The sequence below is a fragment of the Natator depressus genome, chromosome 9, assembly GCF_965152275.1.
Source record: "Natator depressus isolate rNatDep1 chromosome 9, rNatDep2.hap1, whole genome shotgun sequence".
Lineage (NCBI taxonomy): Eukaryota > Metazoa > Chordata > Testudines > Cheloniidae > Natator > Natator depressus.
In genome coordinates this window covers 40,397,547-40,422,373 of record NC_134242.1, presented here as the reverse complement: position 1 = coordinate 40,422,373, position 24,827 = coordinate 40,397,547, and the positions used below count along the sequence as shown (strand labels likewise).

General features: G+C 42.5%; 1 protein-coding gene across 1 annotated transcript in view; it reads left to right on the top strand.

Moving 5' to 3' along the window:
• The window catches only part of CLSTN2 (calsyntenin 2), a 697,293-nt gene that overhangs the window by 227,323 nt on the left and 445,143 nt on the right, over positions 1-24,827 (top strand). The gene's annotated exons all lie outside the window — the stretch shown is intronic.

Sequence of the window (24,827 nt, the reverse complement as noted above, 5' to 3'; positions counted from 1 at the left end):
CTAAATATGCATAGTTTGAGTTTACATAACAGTACAAATAGTTGAGTGTAAACAAAGAAGCAGATAAATTACTTAGAGGGGCCCAAAGGGGAAAGTGTTGATCAATTTCCCCCCACAACACACCTTTCAAGATCCATGGATCCTATGCAGGCCTATCACAATGTGTGGTATACCTCATCCAGTGCACTAAATGCCCCAATAACAGTTATGTAGGTGAAATGAGACAATCACTCTGCTCTTGAAGAAACTCTCGCAGAAAAACGATAAAAGACAAAAACACCCTATAACCTCTGGGTGAACACTTTTTTCACAAAGTGATCATTCTATATCTGACCTAGCTTCATCCTCTTTGGAACCTCCCTTCATGTAGTTGAAGGCTGCTATCAAATCCCCCCTCACTCTTTTTTTTCTGCAGACTAAATAAGCCCGGTTCCCTCAGCCTCTCCTCATAAGTCATGTGCCCCAGCCCCCTAATCATTTTCATTGCCCTCCACTGGACTCTTTCCAATTTGTCCACATCCTTTCTGTAGTGTGGGGACCCAAAACTGGACACTCCAGATGTGGCCTCAGCAGTGCCGAATAGACCGGAATAATCACTTCCCTTGATCTGCTGGCAATGCTCCTACTAATGCGGCCCAATATGCCATTAGCATCCTTGGCAACAAGGAACACTGTTGACTCATATCCAAATTTTCATCCACTGTAATCTCCGTGTTCTTTTCTGCAGAACTGCCGCTTAGCCAGTCGGTCCCAGCTTGTAGCAGTACATGGGATTCTTCCGTCCTAAGTGCGGGACTCTGCACTTGTCCTTGTTGAACCTCATAGATATCTTTTGGCCCAATCCTCCAATTTGTCTAGGTCACTCTGGACTCTATCCCTATCCTCCAGCATATCTACCTTTCCCCCTAGCTTAGTGTCATCCGCGAACTTGCTGAGGGTGCAATCCATCCCATCATCCAGCTCATTAATGAAGAGATTGAACAAAACTGGCCTCAGGACCAACCCCTGGGGCACTCCACTTGATGCTGGCTGCCAATTAGACATCGAGCCATTGATCACTGCCCATTGAGCCTGTTGATCTAGCCAGCTTTCTATCCATCTTTATAGGCCTTTTTTTTTTTCTTTTAACTTGCTGGCAAGAATACTGGTAGACAGTATTAAAATCTTTGCTAAAGTCAAGGTATATCACATCCACTGCTTTCCTTATATACACAGAGCCAGTTATCTCATCATAGAAGGCAATCAGGTTGGTCAGGCATTACTTGCCATTGGTGAATCCTGATCACCTTCCTCTCCTCCAAGTGCTTCAAAATGGATTCCTTGAGGACCTGCTCCATGATTTTTCCAGGGACTGAGGTGACTCTGTAGTTCCTTGGATTCTCCTTCTTCCTTTTAAAGATGGGCACTATATTTGCTTTTTTCCAATCATCTGGGACCTTCCCCAGTCGCCACGAGTTTTTAAAGATAATGGCCAATGGCTCTGCAATCACATCAGCCAACTCCCTTTGCACCCTCGGATGCATTGCATCCGGCCCCATGGACTTGTGCATGTCCACCTTTTCTAAATAGTCCTTAACCTATTCTTTCACTACTGAGGGCTGCTCACCTCCTCTCCATGCTGTGCTGCCCAGTGCAGCAGTCTGGGAGCTAACCTTGTCTGTGAAGACCAAGGCATCAAACGCACAGAGTACTTCAGCTTTTTCCACATCATCTGTGACTAGGTTGCCTCCCCCATTCAGTAAGGGCCCCACACTTTCCCTGACCTTCTTGTTGCTAACGTACCTGTAGAAACCCTTCTTGTTAGCCTTCACATCCCTTGCTAGCTGCATCTCCAATTGTGCTTTGGCCTTCCTGATTATACCCCGGCATGCTCGAGCAATATTTTTATACTCTTCCCTAGTCATCTGTCCAAGTTTCCACTTCTGGAAATCTTCCTTTTTCTGTTTAAGCTCACCGAAGATTTCTCTGTTAAGCCAAGCTGGTCACCTGCCATATTTGCTATTCTTTCTGCACGTTGGGATGGTTTATTCCTACATCCTCAATAAGGCTTCTTTAAAATACAGTCAGCTTTCCTGGACTCTTTCTCCCTCATATTAGCCTCCCAGGGGATCCTGCCCATCAGTTCCAGGAGGGAGTCAGTCTGCTTTTCTGAAGTCCAGGGTCCATATTTTGCTGCTCTTCTTTCTTCCTTTTATCAGGATCCTGAACTCGACCATCTCATGGTCACTGCTTCCCAGGTTGCCACCCACTTCTACTTCCCCTACCAATTCTTCCCTGTTTGTGAGCAGCAGGTCAAGAGGAGTACGGCCCCTACTTGGTTCCTCCAGCACTTGCACCAGGAAGTTGTCCCCAACACTCTCCAAAAACTTCCTGGATTGTGTGTGAACTGCTGTATTGCTCTCCTGCAACATCACCCTTAACCCAAAGACTCTCAACAGCTTTTCTCCAGTTTCATACTGGAACTCTGAGCAATCATACGGCTCTCTTACATACAGTGGAATTCCTCTACCTTTTCTCCCCCGCCTGTCATTCCTGAACAGTTTATACCCATCCATGGCAGTGCTCCAGTCATGTGAGTTACCCCACCACGTCTGTTGTTCCAATCACATCATAGTTCCTTGACTGTGCCAGGATTTCCAATTCTTCCTGCTTGTTTCCCAGGCTTCTTGTGTTCGTGTAGAGGCACCTAAGATAACTAGCCGATTGCCCTGCTTTCTCAGTATGAATCAGAAGTTCTCCTCTGTTGCACCCTATTTAGTTCTGACACTTTGGGTATATTTCTCAGACCTAAAGAAGAGCCCTGTGTAAGCTTGAAAGCTTGTCTCTGTCACCAAACCAAGTTGATCCAAGTAAAAGATATTGCCTTCCCCACCTTGTCTCTGTGGAAAATGAAAGTATTCTTAGGCAGTAGAGAGTCAAAGCCCCCAGGACCACTCTGGGATTCTCCTGCCTTCACTCATACTGGGAAAGCTCCAACTTTCACCCTTTGTCAGTGCTGCTGCCAGTGAAAGAATGGTTTGGTGCCAAAATAGTTAATCAGGTGGCTCTAGGAAGGCTAATCAGACTGGAGAGTGCTCATGGTGTACTCAGATTGTGGACATTTTCTCAGGAATTTTTGGTAGTTTTGGAGGCCAAGAGGAGGGATTTCTCCCCTCTCATCAGATTTCTTAGTACAATGCTTTTTTTTTTCAGAGCAGTGCCAGAAGGACTTATTGGCTAGAGCTGGTCAGAACTAGGGATTTCCAGATCAGGGAAATTTGTGATATATTGAAACTTGGTTTCATTCTGATTTGAAATGAAACCAAATTTGTGTTAATTTCCCATGAATTGGAAATCTCAACATCCTGCCCCCCCAAAGAAAAACAAAAAATGATCCCCCCAAAAAAGCAACAAACCCACCACACACTCATCTTTGTTTCACAAACACTGACACATGGTGTTTCTGAAACAAAATATGCATCTGGGGACCCCAGCAGTTGCAGACTGAAATTGACATTCTTGGCAGGTTCCCTGATGCTATTCAGAGAACAGCGGTGAAACTGACAAGAATGTAAATTTCCATCAGACCTGCCAAGACTTCCAGGATCTGCCACTTAGGGGCAGCCCTACAGTATGCACTGCCCTCGGGCCAGAGACCCCAATGCTTCCAGACTCTGAGCCAGGTGGCACCCAGAGTTGCCCACAAGTTAGCCATCATGAATAGCCAGCTGGCCTGGCTGCCTGACAGCGCTGGGGTTCCAAGCCCTGGGGCAATCTACATGGCAGGGCTGCCCTGTAGTCACAGACCCTGGAAGCCTGGGCTGCCCAGTAGCCTGCCAGGGAACCAGTCATATTCCTGATGGAATCCTGCTTGGCAATTCATCAGATCCTGCCTGCAATTCACCCAAAATTCATCAACCCACACAATTTTTGCAAAATATCTTGGGTTTGATGACTTTGCATTTTCTGATGATACTCTGTTTTGTTGAAAAATTTCTGGCCAGCCCCAATCTTGGCATCCGCTTATGCCACCTTCAAACAGAGGCATATGGCTCAGAATTAGTGGATTCTCTGTTGTTATCTTTGCAACGTTTCAAACAGTTCCAGAGCATTAAAGAAACTAAACACATTGTACCTTTCTGATAGATGTAGTCGGTATTTGTAGTTGTGTGTTGATCATGGTGAGATGGGATTGGCTGAGATGGGATTGGCTGTGTTGTTGGATTACTTGAAATTTTTGGATAGCATTTCAAGTAGTAGATGGGGTCATGCACGTAAATAGTAAATTCTTGACAAATTTAAATGTTTGTCCTTTTTTTATTTGTAGGATCAAAACCCAATGAACATTACATACAACAGCTTACACTTTTTAGAAAAGCTTGTTAGGAAACTGGGTAAGCACCATTGAGTTGATGTAGTTAGTGGAATGGTGAAATGGTTCTGATAGATGTCTTAAAGAATATTTGAGATTCGAGCAGAAACACTGGTGTGTCTCTTCGAACCATACCAAAATAATGGATTTTGGTGAAAGTAGCATGCAATAGAACTAACTGTAAAATCCATTAACATCAGTGGGTCCAGGATTTCACCCTAAATTTGGAAGTGATGAGTTTCATATTGGATAATTCATTAGGCAAGAAAACAGTCATGTAAACCGACCTGTCTGGCTATTAGAGTGCCCAAGAGGGAAACTAAAACATCCTGAACAAAAAGAAACCAGCCCCTGTAAATAACTTCTAAACAAAAGTGAATAAGAAAGCTGATGAGTCAACACTCTTACCTGATGTACAGAAACCCGATGAACAGCTGAAGTGGGAATAAAACAAAAGAGTAAAGGGGAGGGCACTTGTTTGTTTTTTCCCCAGGATTCCTTTGAAGGAGCAGTAGAAAAATTGGCATAGAACCCCAAACAAACCTGATGAAGTAATATGATGGGTAAGCAGTGTGAAGGGATGGGAGGGAAAGGCTGCAGCAGTTTCAGCACTGGTAATACTCTTAGACAGGAAGACGGATCATTTGTCTACAGGGATAACACTGGAGTGATTGTTAACAAAGCCATATCCACTGAAATGAGACATTAGAGAAGCTGGCTTCAGTAACACCATTAATCTGTTAGGACTGCTGGAGTAGGCAGTTGTAGGGATATTCAAGCCTTCTTGGAGACATGAATCCCATGGGCTGTCAATCTGGATGCAGCTAGAGAGCCACTATGGACAGAAGAGGGTCTATCATACCATGAGCATGTCCACGTCAAAACTAATGATCCTGGACCTTTCAGGGCTATTATTTTTACTATTATAGACTTATGGTTAAGGAGCTCACAGTTTAATAGTAACCAGGTCACTGGAGGGCATTCTCTATGAGAAAGTACTAGATTTTCTTCTTTTCATGGGCACCCTGTTGAAGTATTATTCATTAGTACGAATAAAGAAAGCCTTTATCAAGGAGGGAGTTGAGGCCACCATCCTTTTTCCAGCCAAGCTCAGGCTGTAATGTGAAAGCATTTGGGTCTCTTTACAGCTAGGCTCTTGGCAGAACTCCAATGTGCATCAGACCTGGAGGTTAACTTTGAGCACTAGGATACATTACACTATCCTATTTACTATGATTTCCCAGATAATAAACACTAATTATCCCCCAGAATGGAAGCTCTGACAGTCGTACATTCTTTGTTTTTTCACCTCTCTGTTTGGCAAATGTTGAATTTTAGCCCACTGCCTCCAAACTCTCTTGAATTTTAAACTGTTTCCAAACTGTGAAATATATAGAACTGAGATATTTTAGGCTCTTATTACATTGCTAATATAAATTAAATTAAATATGTTAATGCAATGCTAAGGCTCCACAGTTAGTATCACAAAATTCCAGGAAATAAAAATGTTCTAACTGCAAAAATAACTTGCCTTGCATTACGTATCTTATATAACTTGATGCACATTTGAAGAGCTAACTACTATTGTAGCATTTATCTTTCGTGTTTGCTTAGGGAAACATTTAATCCTTACTCTCGGGGAAAAAATTCCAAAAGGACAGGCTCTCTTCAGTGGGTGCAAGCTGCTCCTGCAAGACTTGTGCCCACAAAATGCATTGCAGGTGCAAATCTTTTTGGAGAACTCAGTTCCTGGTTTGCACCCACAATCAACTCATGAAGGCAAAGGTACTCAATTGTGTAATTGGTCCAATTGTGTAACTGGAGAGCAATACAGCGGTGCATAGACAATCCAGGAAGTTTTTGGAAAGCGTAGGGGACAATTTTCTGGAGCAAGTGCTAGGGGAGCCAACTAGGGGGGGCGCTTTTCTTGACCTGCTGCTCACAAACCGGGTAGAATTAGTGGGGGAAGCAAAAGTGGATGGGAATCTGGGAGGCAGTGACCATGAGTTGGTTGAGTTCAGGATCCTGACGCAGGGAAGAAAGGTAAGCAGCAGGATACGGACCCTGGACTTCAGGAAAGCAGACTTCGACTCCCTCAGGGAACGGATGGGTAGGATCCCCTGGGGGACTATCATGAAGGGGAAGGGAGTCCAGGAGAGCTGGCTGTATTTCAAGGAATCCCTGTTGAGGTTACAGGGACAAACCATCCCGATGAGTCGAAAGAATAGTAAACATGGCAAGCGACCAGCTTGGCTTAATGGTGAAATCCTAGCGGATCTTAAACATAAAAAAGAAGCTTACAAGAAGTGGAAGGTTGGACATATGACCAGGGAAGAGTATAAAAATATTGCTCGGGCATGTGGGAAAGATATAAGGAGGGCCAAATCGCACCTGGAGCTGCAGCTAGCAAGAGATGTCAAGAGTAACAAGAAGGGTTTCTTCAGGTATGTTGGCAACAAGAAGAAAGCCAAGGAAAGTGTGGGCCCCTTACTGAATGAGGGAGGCAACCTAGTGACAGAGGATGTGGAAAAAGCTAATGTACTCAATGCTTTTTTTGCCTCTGTTTTCACTAACAAGGTCAGCTCCCAGACTGCTGCGCTGGGCATCACAGAATGGGGAAGAGATGGCCAGCCCTCTGTGGAGATAGAGGTGGTTAGGGACTATTTAGAAAAGCTGGACGTACACAAGTCCATGGGGCCGGACGAGTTACATCCGAGAGTGCTGAAGGAATTGGCGGCTGTGATTGCAGAGCCCTTGGCCATTATCTTTGAAAACTCGTGGCGAACGGGGGAAGTCCCGGATGACTGGAAAAAGGCTAATGTAGTGCCAATCTTTAAAAAAGGGAAGAAGGAGGATCCTGGGAACTACAGGCCAGTCAGCCTCACCTCAGTCCCTGGAAAAATCATGGAGCAGGTCCTCAAAGAATCAATCCTGAAGCACTTACATGAGAGGAAAGTGATCAGGAACAGTCAGCATGGATTCACCAAGGGAAGGTCATGCCTGACTAATCTAATCGCCTTTTATGATGAGATTACTGGTTCTGTGGATGAAGGGAAAGCAGTGGATGTATTGTTTCTTGACTTTAGCAAAGCTTTTGACACGGTCTCCCACAGTATTCTTGTCAGCAAGTTAAAGAAGTATGGGCTGGATGAATGCACTATAAGGTGGGTAGAAAGCTGGCTAGATTGTCGGGCTCAACGGGTAGTGATAAATGGCTCCATGTCTAGTTGGCAGCCGGTGTCAAGTGGAGTGCCCCAGGGGTCGGTCCTGGGGCCGGTTTTGTTCAATATCTTCATAAATGATCTGGAGGATGGTGTGGATTGCACTCTCAGCAAATTTGCAGATGATACTAAACTGGGAGGAGTGGTAGATGCGCTGGAGGGGAGGGATAGGATACAGAAGGACCTAGACAAATTGGAGGATTGGGCCAAAAGAAATCTGATGAGGTTCAATAAGGATAAGTGCAGGGTCCTGCACTTAGGATGGAAGAATCCAATGCACCGCTACAGACTAGGGACCGAATGGCTAGGCAGCAGTTCTGCGGAAAAGGACCTAGGGGTGACAGTGGACGAGAAGCTGGATATGAGTCAACAGTGTGCCCTTGTTGCCAAGAAGGCCAATGGCATTTTGGGATGTATAAGTAGGGGCATAGCCAGCAGATCGAGGGATGTGATCGTTCCCCTCTATTCGACACTGGTGAGGCCTCATCTGGAGTACTGTGTCCAGTTTTGGGCCCCACACTACAAGAAGGATGTAGATAAATTGGAGAGAGTCCAGCGAAGGGCAACAAAAATGATTAGGGGTCTAGAGCACATGACTTATGAGGAGAGGCTGAGGGAGCTGGGATTGTTTAGTCTGCAGAAGAGAAGAATGAGGGGGGATTTGATAGCTGCTTTCAACTACCTGAAAGGGGGTTCCAAAGAGGATGGCTCTAGACTGTTCTCAATGGTAGCAGATGACAGAACGAGGAGTAATGGTCTCAAGTTGCAATGGGGGAGGTTTAGATTGGATATTAGGAAAAACTTTTTCACTAAGAGGGTGGTGAAACACTGGAATGCGTTACCTAGGGAGGTGGTAGAATCTCCTTCCTTAGAGGTTTTTAAGGTCAGGCTTGACAAAGCCCTGGCTGGGATGATTTAACTGGGAATTGGTCCTGCTTCGAGCAGGGGGTTGGACTAGATGACCTTCTGGGGTCCCTTCCAACCCTGATATTCTATGATTCTATGATTCTATGGTCCAGTGAGAAGGATGGTTTGAGTGCTAGCCTGAACTTAAGACTTGGCTTCAATTCCTGCTCCTTCAAACTTCCAGTGTGACCTTGGGCAAGTCATTTAGTGAGACGAAGTGAAATTTTCTGTCACATTTTTATGATTCCTATGCATGCCTCAGTTTCCCTCTGTACTTTGCATTATTACCCACTGGTTGCAGAAGGATTAAAAACTGCTCTTGGGTCACAGCAGGAAACAGGATATGCCATGTCACGTTACCATCTGGGATGGGATGAATGGATTGTTAAATAAGCTGAGCTAATTTTCTATTGTAGGCCAGGCCTTTCTCTCTTTCTGCTTCATCTGTAAAATGGGAAATACTATTATCCCACCTCACTGGGGTGTTGTGTGAATAAATTTATCAAAAACATTTTCAGTGCTCAGATACAGCAGAACCTCAGAGTTATGAACTGATCAGTCAACCACATGCCTCATTTGAAACCAGAAGTACGCAATCAGGCAGTAGCAGACTCTTTTTTAAAAAAAAAAAAAAAGGAAAGTTTTACAGAAGAGATTTGACAAGGTAAAGAAACTGCTTCTGTGCTAGTTTCATTTAAATTAAGATGGTTGAAAGTTGCATTTTTCTTCTGCATACTAAACTTTCAAAGCTGTATTAAGTCAATGTTCAGTTGTAAACTTTTGAAACGTTATGTTCAGAGTTACGAACAACCTCCATTCCTGAGAGGTTTGTAACTCTGAGGTTCTACTTTTCTACAGTGTTGGGGGCCACAGAAGTACCATGGATAAATAACTGAATGGTGATGTGCTCACACAAAGACTAGCTCTAAGCCCAGCTGTAAATATACCCCTGTAAGTGCAATGCAGTAAATTAAAGGGACCCAATCAACTTTAAAATATCACTTCTGTTGGATCATTTTTTTTTCTACTATTGTCAAGAATAACTGAAGAGATAAGAGGAAACCAAATAACCCTCTCTTCTTTCAGCTTGTTTACTTTGTGCATTTGATAGCACTTGCTCTTCAGAAGAGACAGTGCTATATCTCCTGTTTGTTTGGGTCTTTGACAGGGCAATAGAGATAAGAGAACCATTTTATAAGGAAATTATGAAACCACAAAAATTGGCTGATCAATTCAGGAGCAAGTGTAGTACCAGAAACACTCTTGAATCATTATTTTAAATTGGCTAGATCCTAGAATGGCAATGTTCGTTGACATTCAGTGGATTCTCTAGCTTGTGTTGCAGCCTGTCTTTTTGGTTACTCAATACGCTAGTGTTAGAAAATCTGAAACAAAATGTATTTATAAAAGGGGCTGGAAAAATTATCCATTTGACCTTGCTTTTAATTAACAGGAGCTTGTTTTGACATGCTGTCTGATGCCCTGGGATACTTTTATAAAGGACACTATGTACGAACTGCTTATATTGCATTGCATTGCATTGCAGATTTTGGAGCCAATCAGATATTTTTCCGTAAGGCAACATTGATCTGATCTGTACAAATGTTATTCAGTATAGCTTAGCTTGCCTATGTCATAAGGTATCTGTAAAAGCCAGTTAAAGACAATGCAACAGATTTAAAATAGATTTTTCAAGGCATAAATTTTCTATGCCTTGCCTGAATAATGTATGTCCTGAGAAATGTTTCAGAAATGTAATAAGGAAAACAGAAAGGACTAACTATCCCAAACACCAGGCCCCCGCACTGAGAGAGGGGGATTCTTTTCTGACCCTAGGAACCAACTTGTTTGGAACAGATTCTGACACCTTACTCCATTAGAATCTGTCTCTTAGTAATTAATCTTTACAGATGCTCCCCAGTGCAAGGTCAGTCTCTTTTAGAAACCTTTCCAAACATGTACCTGCCCCTTCAAAGAGGGCCTAGGCCAATGTGTAGTTAGTTAAGTTGCTCCATCTCTTTCTGTTAGTTGGTAAGTCTTAAGCTGTCTAGAATTGCTCATGACTGTGAGTGCCAACCTCAGAGCAGACTGTTACAAATCAGGGCACAAACCCCAAACTAGTTGTGTGTTCTATGTTTAGATTTCACCAACCAAGTATCAAGTGTGAACTCCTTAAGAACTATCACAGCCTGAACACGCAGTCACAGTCAGCCTCTTGGGTACTCTGATCTATATTGCCACCCAGGTAAGCTATGTGATAGATGCTCCCTTACAACCAAACAGCACAACAGTATTCAGATTATTCCCAGTCCCAAAGGATCAGTCACTTACCCCAGGTCAGGTGCACCTAGATTTCTCACCAAAGACAATGCTTGTAGCTAATCCAATAATAATAATAATAATAATTAATAAAAAACCCGAAAGATTTATAAACTAAGAAAAGAAATACAAGAGTTATTTATAAGGTTAAAGCAGGTAAACAGAAATGCACAAATGAGTTACAGGCTTGGGTTTCAGAAAGTAATATAAGCTGCTGTAATGTGCAAGCTCTATATGTCCTTTAGGGCTAACTCATGCAAAGCAGCTGAGGATCCTTTGCTTGTGCTTAGAAATATTGCCCTTTCCCTGAAGCTCAAGTAGCATAGGGATAACCATTCCTTCTTGACAGGGATTTTTATTCCCTTCCCCCAGAGCTCTAACTTGTGGGGTGAGTGTTTGCACATGTCTCCTCTTCATGGGTGGGTGGGTGGGTGTGTGTGTGTGTGTGTGGGGTGGAGCAATCAACAAAGTTTTTTGTCCATTTATGTTCCACAATGGTTTGGGTCATAAATATAAAGGGAAGGGTAAACACCTTTAAATCCCTCCTGGCCAGAGGAAAAACCCTTTCACCTGTAAAGGGTTAAGAAGCTAAGATAACTGGCACCTGACCAAAATGACCAGTGAGGAGACAAGATACTTTCAAAGCTGCGGGGGGGGAGAAACAAAGGTTCTCTCTGTCTGTATGATGTTTTTGCTGGGACCAGAGCAGGAATGCAGGTCAGAACTCCTGTAAAGAGTTAGTAAGCAATCTAGTTAGATATGCGTTAGATTCTGTTTTGTTTAAATGGCTGATAAAATAAGTTGTGCTGAATGAAATGTATATTCCTGTTTTTGTGTCTTTTTGTAACTTAAGGTTTTGCCTAGAGGGATTCTCTGTGTTTTGAATCTGATTACCCTGTAAGGTATTTACCATCCTGATTTTACAGGGGTGATTTTTTTACTTTAATTAAAATTCTTCTTTTAAGAACCTGATTGCTTTTTCCTTGTTCTTAAGATCCAAGGGTTTGGGTCTGTGTTCACCTATGCAAATTGGTGAGGATTTTTATCAAGCCTTCCCCAGGAAAGGGGGTGTAGGGTTTGGGAGGATTTTGGAGGGGGAAAGACGTTTCCAAGCGGGCTCTTCCCCAGTTATATATTTGTTAGACGTTTGGTGGTGGCAGCAATAAAGTCCAAGGGCAAAAGGTGCAGGGCGGCAGCTGCACCTAGCTACCCGAGATGAAGGAAGTCGCTGAGAGAGACTCAACAGCTCGGATCGCATAGCGTGAAGCCAGTACTGGTAGACCAGGAAAAGAGTTGTGTTACTGCGCCTCCGTCTCATCCCAGTGGGACGAGGTATTTCCCTGGATAATTGCTTGCTTTTGGGTTGTTGGGTTTTTTTGATGATGAATAACCTAGTACTCAGCACCAGGGTTAAAGCCCCTGCATTACTTTCAGCTGTAGATGCCTTGTCAGTGCTGTCTCCCCTCGGTGCAAACATGACGGCTTTGTGCCAAAGCTCCCCCCGGGAAGGCACATCTTGATGTCAGCAGGCACGTCTGCAATACATTGTGACAATGCATTCAATTGTATCTGGGATCTCCAACAGTCCACCAAAATTGCAACTTGGAATGTTTTAACTCTTCACAGGCATGGTCATCAGGTCACTGTTTCATGCAAAATGGATCGTCCTGGTATATCAATCGCAGGACTAATAGAAGCAAGGCTGATAGATCATGGACGTCACGAGGTAGAAGATTCTTTACTTCTGTATTCTGGCAGCCCCAACCATTTTTATGGGGTAGCAATACTACTGCGAGGCGAGGCCAAGTCCTCCCTGACAACCTGGATGCCCGTGTCTCCTCGTTTACTTTATTGCACATCTTAAACATCGGCACGGTTACCTCACTGTCATAGTGGTCTATGCGCTGACACAGGAATATGTTGATTCAGTTAAAGATCGTTTCTACGATCAATTGGAACATCTAGTATGCACAGTCCCTCCGCATGATGATCTCGTGATCCTGGGTGACCTAAATGCAGTTACTGACTCCCTGAAAACTGGGTTTGAACAAGTCATGGATCATTATGGTTCAGGCATACCCAATAATAACTCTCACCACTTGCTTACATTCTGTGCCTCCCAGAATCTTTCCATTCTTGGGTCATGGTATCATATAACAGATGATATGGATCTCTCATGATGGCATCACTCAGAAGGAGTTGGAACACATCATTACATGTGATAGGTATCTCTTTGCCTCCTATAGAGTATATCATGGTGCAGAATGTGAGGCAAACACAGATCATCATCTAGTGGTCACCCTTATGGTGTTGATGCTCCAATGAGCAGGAGAGCACTCTGCGATGATGAAGAAGTTTGACATTGAGGCACTCCATGTGCCAGGTTTAGCCAATGGGTTTTGTATTCATGTCTGCAACAGATTCTTGGCTCTACCTAAACTTCCAGACGACATGGAGGTTGCCTGGTCCCTGTTCACTTCTACCCTCAACCAATCAGCTGAGCAGATGATTGGCTATAGGCATCCAGAACACTAACCATGGCTATCAGAGGAGGCTTTCCAGATAGTTAAATTGAAGGCCGCAGCCCACCAGCGTGGTGATCAGCGCACTCGTAATCAGCTCAAACGAAAATTTAACACCCCAGTAGTCCACAATCGTGAGGCATATTATAACCAAGTGGCGGATGATGTCGAATTTGGCTTAGCCAGGGCCCACTTGAAGCCAGCATTCCGCACCATTCGCAACCTCAGTGGTCAAGAGGTAGTCACAACAAATGGCATCCTGAACAACAGCCAAGACCATCAATGTAAGTCAGATGATTACATTCTCTCACACTGGGTGGAACATTATCACAGTGTCCTGAATCATCGTCCAGCTGCTGCTTGTTCAGAGCTGGATGATTTGGCAGTCACTGCGGTTCCAGATCCAGACATTTGTATGGATGCACCAACATTGGATGAAGTGTGCCATCTCTAAACTGAAAAATGGACAGGCAGGTGGTGCTGATGGCATCCCCTCAGAGCTGCTAAAATGTGCTATTGATCCTGTAGCAAAATCATTTCTGGCCATCTTTCATCTGGTGTGGAGAACTGGAATGCTGCCAACCACCTGGAAGGACAGTATTGTGATCTCACCCTATAAGGGCAAGGGACCGCTCAGTGAATGTCCCCTTGCTCTCCGTTCCAGGGAAGGTGTTTGTGCATGTTTCGCTGGCCTGTCTGGTGCCTTTGCTACATTGGAAGCATTGTCGCCAGCAGTCAGGCTTTAGGAGGAACAGGTCCACATTAGACACCATTTTGGCCCTTTCACTTGTTGTCTGAGATACATCGTGAGTTCAGGAAGCCCCTGCACGTAGCGTGTGTTGATCTTAAAGCTGCATTTGATTCAGTAGGCCATGTCTTGTTATGGAAGGCCTTAAAGGGCATAGGTGTCTCTACCACTCAGCTGGACTTGATTAGAGAGCTACATAATGGAACCACAGCCTGTGTTCGTCTGGGGAACTGGATGTCAGTGCCTTTTAAATCAGTATCTGGTGTTAGGCAGGGTTGCTTTTTGGCCCCTGCACTCCTTTGTCAGGCAATGGATTTCATAATGCAGCATTCCATCAGGTCCATAGGCATTGTGATCAGTGATCTCTTGCTCACAGACCTTGACTACGCTGATGACACTGTTCGTTTAGTACAGAGCCCTGACAGATTTCATGAAGCACTCCAGCATAGATTGGTCTCCATGTTTTGTGGTCAAAGACAAAACTGCAAAATCTAGGACCAGGTTCACCTGTGACTCAAATCTCTTTGAACAATGAAACGGTCAAATCAGTTTCCAGCTTTTGCTATCTGGGCTCTATTACTTACCAGCTCCTCCAATTCTCACACAGAGGTTCTCCACTGGATTGGCATCACAGCATCTGCCATGGGCCATTTACAGCGGATACGGAATAAACATCATCTTAGTATGACAACCAAGTTCAGGATTTATTCGAGCTGGACAAAGCTGGAGGCTTTCCACACAAAATGTCAACGTCATGTATTGGGCATAAAGTGGAATGACTTCATCCGTAATGCAGATGTTTATGGTTGTTTGGGTCAACTGACTACTGGGACCATTGTCCGCAGGTGGTACCTTATGCTTTTTGGACATGTCGCAAGGATGCCACAGGACGTTCCAGTGAATGCCATGCTCCGGGTGACTTGTAACATTTGGGATAAAATTCCACCAACCAAGGGGTGGAGGCGGCCCAGAGGCAGACCCCTCCATTACATGGATTCATCAAGTCTGTTCTGATTTGGGACTCTCAGGCTGTCAAGCCTTTGCGGTTGCACGGGAACGGACCAAATGGTGAATGATCGCTATGGCCAACTGTCTGGCTAAGTGTTGAAGAAGAGAACATTTTCAAAAGTGCTCAGCCGATTTTTCAGCACTCACATGTGAAGCCAGATTTTCAAAACCGCTTAACTCCCAGAAGCTTTCATGGGCAACTATTGAGTGCTGGATGCACAGGAAAATCAGGTCATTTGTTAGGTGCATAAATAGGAACCGAGCTCCTTTTGAAAGCCTGATCCTAGTTGTGTGTGTGTGTGTGTAAGCCATCTGAAAACTCTGAACAAGACATCTATGACTTACAAATTCAGGTAGTCAGTAAAAATGATCCTCAGTAGATTTCCATTGCTATCAGAATTAAAGAAAAAAATGTCTTAGCAGAATCTTCAGGTTCAGTACTATTGTCATTTGTCATTACTTTCCCCTGATCCAACAGGAAAAGTTCCGTATGTGGTAAATGCAAGTGGGGTCAGAGTACCTCTGCACTCCAGCTCTTCTCACTTTTCTCGCATGCTCTCCCTCCTCCCCCACATAGTGTGCATCTCAGCCAGACTAGAGAATCTGGCCTTCTGTCTCCACATGCCAGAAAATGAGAATCAACGAGACTTCAAAGGTATATAAGGAGTTGTTCCAGCCCCATGGATGGCTTTAAACCTAGAGGACTTCTGTGCTCCATTACTGCATCAGCACTTAGTGTCCTTCCGTCTCCCAGCAAGCCCAAAGGGATCCATTGCATGCCTCTGTGGGTTGGGAACTGCTGGTGTCATTGAGTCCCAAGGGCCTTGCGCACTTCAGGTTCTGCTACTGAGATTTCTCGATTACCTTTCAGAAACAAATCATTACTTCTCAGGATTGTACCTTTTCTAGTAGGTGCAATGTTTCGGAATGCTCTTGTGCCCATTGAAGTTGGTGGGGGTTTTGTCCTGGACTAAATGGGAGCAGAATTGGGCCCTATGTTTATTTTTCTAAGGGGAACTCCAAATAAACCACAGTGCAGTCATCCGAGCCTCAGGGTATCAAAGATCATCATGTTCCAGTGTGGTGATGTCTGGGTCCCGATGAAAGGAGAAAAAATGACAGAATAAGTGAGGGAAAAGAGAGAATGGGAAAGATCAGATATGGGACAGGCTCCCTAATTCCTTTTCCCAGGAATTAGGCACCAAGGGCTTGATTCTGCCTGGGGTGGACAACCACTACATAAAATGGTTTAGCAGGCAAGAGCTTGGAGTAGGGGAATGTTATCTAAACCCTCCTGACTTGGTTGTATGGGTGCCATCCATCATCTCGTTTATAACCAGGAGGTCAGCCAAACCTAACTGGTTTTGCTGGTAGAAGTTACCTCTTTCTCTCATGTGGATAGCTAGGGCTTTACATATGTCGTCCTCTGCCTTTGATACCAACGATCCTCTAGGAAGTCAGAGTGGCTTGAGTGGAGGTACCAATAAGTGATTTTGTTTTTATTTGCCATAGTCCTCTCCTCCCGTCCTATATCACTTCATCCTGCTGTTCTAATCTATACTATTTATTTAGGGATTACTACTTGGGGTGTTTGGATTGATAGGAAAGGGTGGAGCAGTTCTTTTATGAAACAGGGATATCTGACAGGCTTAACCTCTTGTTCCCTGGTATGCTGAGGAGTTTGGGGAAAAGATGACACTTACAAACAGAACTGCTAGTGAGTAACTACTGTGTGCTTGTGTTTACCTTTGTGCTCTTTCACTTAAAAACATTTCAAATTTTATCCTAAACCCATTTTAATTATGTGCCTGACTATTATGTTGCAATATTACCCTGTAAGTGGACCGTGCAGTTCGGAAATGTTCTGGAGAGTTACCATCTGGCTGCTTGCCTGAAGGATACCTTGATGCTGGTCTTTTGATTAATATGATGTTCCTATACTGATTAGTGGAGTGACAGCTCATGGATCTTATGTGCTGTGTAAATGTTGCTCATCCGACCCCTGCTTGTGAGCAGTAGGATGTGATCTGTGCAATTTATTGCCTGATATAGGCTGTGCTGAGTCTGGAGAAATCTATAATGAAGCTGCTCAGCAAGTGTCATGTTACCTGTTGCATTAGTTGATGCTAAGTGGTAACTATCTGCACCGAAAAAGAACTGATTAAAAACTCTGACTTTCTCTGTTTGTGTGCAGGCCATGTTTCTATGGAAACTCTGATTTTAAGGGAAACACTTTAACTCGGATGTTTGGACTATTCCATTTTTTTTAATACTGTGGGTTATTTTAAATCAGGTGAAGGTTTCTAACCATCAGAGGAGTGAAGTTCTTGGACAGCCTTCCAAGGGGAGCAGTGGGGGCAACAAACCTAACTGGCTTCAAGACTGAGCTTGATAAGTTTATGGAGGGGATGGTATGATGAGACTGCCTACAATGGCATGTAGCCGATCTCTGACTGCCAGCAGCAAATATCCTCAACAGATGGTGTTGGGACATTGAGATGGGGACGGCTCTGAATTACCTCAGAAAAATCTTTCCTAGATGTCTGGCTGCTGGGTCTTGCCCACATGCTCAGGTTCTAGATGATCATCATATTTGGGGTTGGGAAGGAATTTTCCACTGGGTCAGATTGACAGAGACTGGGGAGAGGGAGGGCAGTTTGCCTTCCTCTGCAGCATAGGTCACTTGCAAGTTTAAAGTAGTGTAAATGGTGGATTCTCTGTAACTTGAAGTCTTTAAACCATGATCTGAGGACTTCAGTAACTCAGCCAGAAGTTAGGGGTCTATTACAGGAGTGTATAGGTGAAGGTCTGTGGCCTGCAATGTGCAGGAAGTGAGACTAGATTATCACAATGGTCTCTTCTGACCTTCAAGTCTGTGAGTCTGTTTGTTTTTTATCAGGATCTTGATATGATCTTGGTAAACAAACTTCTGCTGAATTCAGAATAAAGTGGCTCTTGAGTTTGAAAGAAACTTTGTATAGCAGCCTAATAGGATTTATATTACATATAGTTAGTTGCAAGAGAAGTGACTTTGCATGGAACAACTTAGTTATAGTGTAAAAGCTATTACTAAAGTCAGACCACTTTCTAGTTTTAACTTCGTTTTGAATTTGCTACCTCTGTTGACAATACAGAAAAGCACAAAAAAGTGAGGCAAAACATTAAGTAAATTTGGATCTTGATTCTTTTCCTTTCATTCAGATTTTGAAGTTTTGCAGGAGTCTTGAATTTGGACATTTGTTTTTACATTGTGTAACTTGTAAAGAGAGAAATGAGGAGTACTGGTATGAAGCTAATTTCTCTTTAGAGCAAACCACTTTATGAAATGTGAAGAAACACAATGTGTTCTTTTTATTGTGCTGGAAATGGAAGAAATATTCCTTGTCTTTGTTACAGCATGTCAGTTTACTTTATAATCTTTTTTCCAGACAATCTCTTAAAGAAACAAAGGAAATTCAGACATTTAGTGATTGAGAGTCAAAATAACAATGTTGCATATCGTCTGCATATGTTGGTATTGCACAAGTTGGAATGAAAATCCACCCTGCTAAATCTTTAACGTGCTTTTACACTCCCTGTCTTGCTGGGTTTCTTTCTTTTTTTCTTTTTTCTTTTTTTTTGTGGGGGAGGGGAAGAGGGACAGACGGGAGAAGGAATGTGAGTGTTGTGTTCTTTTATTTTTTTATTTTTCTCCGCCTCCCCACCCATGAAAACAGGAATAGTTTAAGACCAGAGACCATAACATGAAGTGGCCACTGATCTTTGAGAAACTATCTATGCGAAGTCTGTTTTCTCAAGCCAGTTCGAAATATGTTGCTTGAATAAAAACAAGTGGAAAGGAGACTTGAAATGAGTAGTAAAGAAAAAAGATAAATATATGTTTATAGTGAGTATAATTCAGGTGGATTGATATTTCATTACATTTTGCATATCTCTCAGGTTTTGTTTCACATGTCAACGTTGTCTGGTCTGTAAACTGTCCTCCTACATTGCAGTTAAAGAAATTTTAGACTTAATTTTTTGTATTCCTCTATAATTTCACTTTTTCCAAGCTATAATAGAACATTCTTTAGAGATGTGATTTAACATACTAAATAATACCTGCATTTCTTTCTTTTTTTCAATTATTAATCATTTATGTATCTTTAAAAGTGACAGGATTGTCCTTGGGTTTTAGTCATAGGGTCATTATGATTTGCAGTCCTGTATAGATTTTGTTATGGTTAGATACAGGACAAAAGAGAGCCTGAGCTATTAATAAGTCATTCAGTCCACTGTGGTTGTGCATAGCAATTTGTATCACCATGGTGCTAAAAGGCTGCTAGGCAGACTTTTTCCATTAGCAAAAGTTTTTTAAGATCCTACAATCTCTTTGATCAGTGTGCTGGATTTCAGCTTTGAATATCTAGAAGATGAAGATTAAAGTCAATGTTTTGATATGTTTTGTTTTTGGAGATAATATGAAATCCAAAGTTCCCATAGGCAACCCTTCAAAAGACTTTTTGCACTTGATGATAACAGGAGTATGAATCAGCTCACATACTGTATCATTACAAATCTCCTAGCAAAATCAGGGCTGTGCTAATCAATGGCAAAACATTACTTTTGGAACCCCTGAAAAATACTTCTATATTTTTCATATCAACTTGGCAAAGGCTACATCTACAGTGTAATTTTTGGTATCGATGGTATAAACACTGTATATTTTTTTATAGAGAGAAACAAGTGGAAAGTTGTGTTTTTAAAAAAACTTGTATCAACATTAGAGAGCATACAGAAAATTATGAAAGCATTATGTCTCTATGGCAGCATTACTGATAGAACTGACACTGAGCTGCTTGCACAGTAGGGCTCATTGAATTTTCCACTGAAACTGTTTCCCCACAGAATATTGGTCTTTGACTAAATAAAATTTCTCCCAAAATATCTGATTTCCATGGAAAGTTTTTTTTTCTTTTATAATTTTTATTTTTAAATTACAAATTGAACACCCACAAAGTAGAGTATTTTGATTTGGAAATGATGCCTCATGGGAGTTGTAGTTTGGTTGCCTCGTGTCCTGATTCTTCTCTATGGGCTAGGCTTCCTGTATAGACTACCATCCCTCATGATCTCTCATCTCTCCTTTCCAAGAGGGTAGACTGAGGTGCTTCACAGGAGATGTAATGTGACCAGGTAGCTTGGCCTTTAGAGGAGAATAGACCATAAGGCACCTGAACTAAAATTCCCATGAGGCAGTGTTCAAAGTTCTGAAAAATCAAAATTCCCCACCAAGGTGATGGAGGACACTTTTTAAAAAACCAGCTCTATTAGACAAATAATACACCAGTGGGTAGAAATGTTCAAAAAGTGATTTAGGCACTTAAGGCCAAGTATTTAAAATCAGTGGGCGTTAGCCACCTAGGCATTCTTGAAAATCCCACTAGGCACCTATGAGCATTTTTAGATCCCTAAACGGGTGCTTTTAAAAATCTAGCCTGTATAGAGTTGCCAATTTTGGTTGGATGTATTTCTGGAGCTTTCATCACGGGACATAATCTTTAAACATTAATCTTTAATTCCTGGAGGTGCCAGGATTATGTCCTAGAGGGTTAGCAACCCTAAACCCATAGGAGCCTAAGTCTCATCAGAAGTCACTGATTTTGACATGGGACTTGGACTGGTACATTCCTTAGGGAATTTTTTCAAAAAGTGCTGCCTCATTAAACATAGCCTGGGATTTGTGCCGTCACACACACATATAACGTGGGTATACACACCACCATATCAGAGCAGCAGCATTTCATAGTCACATTGCATCTTGCCTTATATCTGTACCAGATAAGGGACAATCAGTCTCCTAGCATTTTATACCCTCTCCAAAACACCATTGTTGATCTTGATGCATGGAAAGTTCATTGGAAATATTCGTTTTAGTCCAAATGCTGAAAAGTAGGTCACAATCAAGCTGTGAATGTGAGTAGAAGCATTTTAATACAATTCTGTTTTGTTCCAGGGAAGTAAAAACATATCCTAAGTGACTCCAAGAAAGCAAATACTGAATATGGAATAGATATGTATTCAGACAAGATGCACTGACATCGTTTTAATATTGTGCCATTCAAATATAATGTAAAAGTGTTTTTATCCGCTTCTTAAGACCATTGAATATTACCTTCTTTGCTTCAAAAAGACCTTACCTTGTAGATTGGAATCCTGTTCTACAAACTTTGAAATTAGATTTGATATTTTTAAAAGTAGAAAAAATGATTATTTCAGTCCTATATCATTTTTGTTCACATTCATCTCTCGATCTATATCTCATCCACACAAATGTACAGAAAAAAACTATGCAAAATTCTCTATCGAGCTGATAATGGCTTTGTAACGTTAAATGGTTTTATCTTCTTAGTGTCAGAAGTAAACATTTTCTCCATTGGGGTATCAAGTCTTTTAGAAAGTGCTGTCTTAAAGTTATTCAGTATTCTATGGAGAGAGCTGATATTCGCTGTACATTAGGCAGTTTAGTTTAGCAGAAGAGGACCGTGCTACTTCTTGATAAATGAGGCTCAGAATACATTTACATGAGGGACTGAAACTGTGGGTTTCAAAGTATGCTAAAGGAAATAGTTATATATCACTCTGTGTACACCAGTCATGACTGATAGATTTTGTGTTCTGTTGAAATGGTCTGTGGACCTCTCTACAGTGTGTGAACTGAGGGCTCAGCTTATCAATAACTTTATTATTACCATAAAAGTAAGTATCAAGCAAAAATTAAATAACAGCTAGAAAGTCAGTTTGCACCACTTTTACATAAATTCTTAAATATCTGTGGTGTCTTTTCCCCTTCTCTGCTCAGGCACTGTCTACACTACGCAGCTTTTAGCGACGCGGCTGTGCCGCTACAGCTGTGCTGCTAAAAGGCACGCAGTGTAGCCGCTGTTTGTCAGCAGGAGAGAGCTCTGCACTGTTCACACTGTCACACTGTTCACCCCAGTGCTTGTCCACAAAACTTTTGTCTTTTGCGGGGGGGAGGAGGGATGTTTTTTTAACACTTCTGAATGCCAAAAGTTTTGTCTTCTACTTTCCAGTGTAGACAAAGCCTTACCATCTGTGCAGATGTAGTGTTTTTTTGAGAGGCTAGTGTTCTTGATAGATATTCTGGTCCAGCAGATAGGTATGCGATGGGAATCAGAAGGCTTAAGACTTGACCTTCAGCTTATGTAGGTTTGTCATAGCTCCATCAAAGTCAATGGAGCTATGAGAGTTTATACCTCTTGAGAATCTGGCTCTCAGCTCAGGTGGATGTAGATTCTATTCTTGGTTATGCCATTGACAAACTCTGGGATCTTGGGCAACTTACTTTACTTCTTTGCACCCCATTTGCAAAATGGGGTAAGAATGCTTATGCACCTTTGCAAAGTGTTTTGAGTTCTGCAGATTAAAAATGCTAGACTTCATGGTTATGACTATAATTCCATGTGGCACTAGCATTTTTCACTAGAGGTACCAAGCATGTGAGTCTGTACTGAATTTCTATTCTTTATCCTGCCTCTAGTGCAGCAGTGACCTGAATACTGGGCAGCCCTCTACTGCTGCTGCAGCACATGGACAATGAATCCTAGGGCTTGTCTCCACTTACCAGGGAATCGACGCACGGCGGTCGATCCACCGGGGGTTGATATAGCGGGTGGTCTTAACCACCGATTGCTCTCCCGTCGACTCCGGTACTCCACCGGAATGAGAAGCTTAAGGTAAGTCGACGGGGGAGTTTCTCTCTTCGACCCTGTGCGGTGTAGATACCGCAATAAGTCGACCTAAGGTACATTGACTCCAGCTGTGTTATTTACATAGCTGGAGTTGCGTAACATAGGTTGATTTAGCCCCGTAGTGTAGATTAGCCCATATAATCGAACTGTGTTTCATAGCTTTACAGAAAGACATACTTCATGATATGGTTCCTTGAGTTTAAACCAATGAATTTACAAAAATGGTATTTTGAAATCGCAAGGAATTTATTTGCTGCATAGCTCAATTGATTCACTTTTCTGAGTGAGAAATGATCTCCTATCTGCAAAACAACTCTAGAGGTGATGATTTCAAACATCAGAGTGGGTTTTCTACATCTGAACGGTTTTGGAGAGCATGTAACCTGAGCATAAGGATCGAAGGGTTTAGGGGGAGATTTTCAGAAAGTGTAATGGGTTAGGAGCACATTGACTTTCAGTCATGTATCCTTTAGGCACTTTTGTAAATTTTCCCCTTGAAGGTTTGGAATGTGATTTCAGAAACAGGTATTTTGCTGTATTCCATCAGACAGACAAGCACAGGGCCTCAGAATGGAAAGTCCACCAGTATGAAACTACAGTGATGTAATAACCCCCTTGTAACGATGCTGCCTTTGGCGGGACACAACTGAGTATCAATTCAGGACAAATTACTTAGAGTAGGGCAGTTACAGCCCGAGGCTGGGTTTCCTTTATCATTAAGGCACACCAAACCAACCAAACAGAGAGAACTTTGGTTTTACCCCACTGGCTAACCAGAAGTCACATAAGCAATTCCCTTGACACTCCAATTTCCCAGTATCACCACCAGTGCCACTCATTATGGGGACGAATGGTTATGAAAACCAATACCCCAGTAAAAGAAAAAAAGATTCTCTCGGTCCCAAAGGACCCAAGCCCCAGACCCAGGTCAATATGCAAGTCAGATCTTACCCACAAATCACGCTGTTGCCAATCCTTTAGAATCTAAAATCTAAAGGTTTATTCATAAAAGAAAGAAATATAGATGAGAGTTAAAATTGGTTAAATGGAATCAATTACATACAGTAATGGCCAAGTTCTTGGTTTAGACTTGTAGCAGTGATGGAATAAACTGCAGGTTCAAATCAAGTCTCTGGAGTACATCCACAGCTGGGATGGGTCAATCAGTCCTTTGTTCAGAGCTTCAGTTTGTAGCAAGGTTCCTCCAGAAGTAAGAAACAGGGTTGAAGACAAATGGAGGGGTTTCCAGGGCCTTTTATATTCTCTCTTGTGAGCGGAAACCCCTTGGTTCTCCTGTGCAAAATCTCAGCAACAAGATGGAGTTTGGAGTCACATGGGCAAGTCACATGTCCATGCATGACTCAGTTCTTTACAGGTCGACACCATTGTTTACCTGTTAGTTTGAGCTTTCCCAGGAAAGCTCAGATGTGGATTGGCTTCTCCCAAAGTTCATGGTCAGTTAAGAGTTTCTTGATTGGGCACTTACTGAAAATAGTCCTTTCTCACGAAGCTGACCAAATGCTTCACTGAGGCTGCTTAGAATCAAAACACATTGAGATACAAGTACAGAGCCAATATTCATAACTTCAACTACAAAAATGATACACACATATAGATCATAACCAGCAAATCATAACCTTTCCATAGACACCTTGCTGGACCTCCTTTGTACAAGATTTGGTGCAACTATAGGACCTTGGTTGCAACAATGATCTATATGGTCAGAGTTCATGTCAATAATGTCACACCCCTCTAGTATGAAGCCTTTAGAAGGCTAGAAAAATCAGTGTCCATAGTGAGTGTCCTACGTGGGAAATCACCTGCTTTCCCTCAGTTTCCCTCGCTGTGAATCCCCCTCACAGTGCAAGACAATTAGCTGGTTTAGCAAAGTATCCTACCTGTGCTAGATGTAGTGAATATGTCCCATGGAGTTTAAGAAATTACAATCTTTAAAAAATGACTTTTGTGAGGAAAAGGAAGGGCTCCTTAGCTCTGCTGAGA